Below are 1,340 nucleotides of genomic sequence, written 5' to 3' on the forward strand. Positions count from 1 at the left end.
ACACATAGACACACGCACACACACGCACACACGTACGCACGCTCACATGCACCCACGCACACACCCACACACGCATAGACGCACGCACGCACACACGCATGCACGCACCCACACGCACACACGTAGAAACGCACACACGCACACATACACACACACACGTACACACGTACACACGCACACACACGCACATACACACAAACGCACGCACGCATGCACGCATGGACACACGCACACACCTGCAGACACACACACCCACACACCACACACACACACAAACCCACACACACACACGCACAGACACACGCACGCACACACACAAACGCACAGACGCAACCACGCACACACGCACCCACACGCACACACGTACACACGCACACACACACACACGCACGCATGCACACACGTACACACATACACACGCACGCACGTACACATGCACTCACGCACTCACGCACGCACACACGCACACACGCACTCACCCTCACATGGACACACGTACTCACGCACATACACACGCACTCACGAACACACGCACAAATGCACATACGCACTCACACACCCACACACACGCACGCTCGCACGTGCACACGCTTATACGCACGCACGCACGCACGCTCCTACGCACACACGCAGCCACGGATCCACGCACACACGCACGCAATCACACGCAGGCACGCACGCACAAACGCAAACATGCACGCACGACCCGTACACACACATATAATCATACGCACACACGCACCTACACACACACGCAGACACGCACACACGCACGCACGCACACGCTTACGCACTTACACAAAGACATGCACACACACACACACACACACCCACGCACGCATGCACACACGCACACACACCACACACACACACGCACCCACACACACACTCACACACGCATGACACACGCACACACTCACACACGCACGCACATACGCACACAAGGACCCACACAAGCACACGCACACACGTACGCACACACGCACACACTCACACACTCACACACGCACGCACACACGCACACACACACACACGCACACATGCATGCACGCGCACACACACACATTCACACACGCACACAGGCACACACCCACGCACACACGCATACACACACACACACACGAATGCACGCACACAGACACACGCACGCACCAATGCCCACACACACACGCACACAAGCACACACACACGCACGCTCGCACGTGCACACGCTTACACGCACGCACACACGCACGCACACATGTACACACGCATGCACCCCCACACACCGCCACACACGCACTCACGCACACACACACACACACATGCCCAACCACCCCACACTCACACACACACACGTA

This window comes from Vigna unguiculata, chromosome 5, assembly GCF_037176805.1.
Source record: "Vigna unguiculata cultivar grain cowpea cultivar isolate G323 ecotype 2 chromosome 5, ASM3717680v1, whole genome shotgun sequence".
Lineage (NCBI taxonomy): Eukaryota > Viridiplantae > Streptophyta > Magnoliopsida > Fabales > Fabaceae > Vigna > Vigna unguiculata.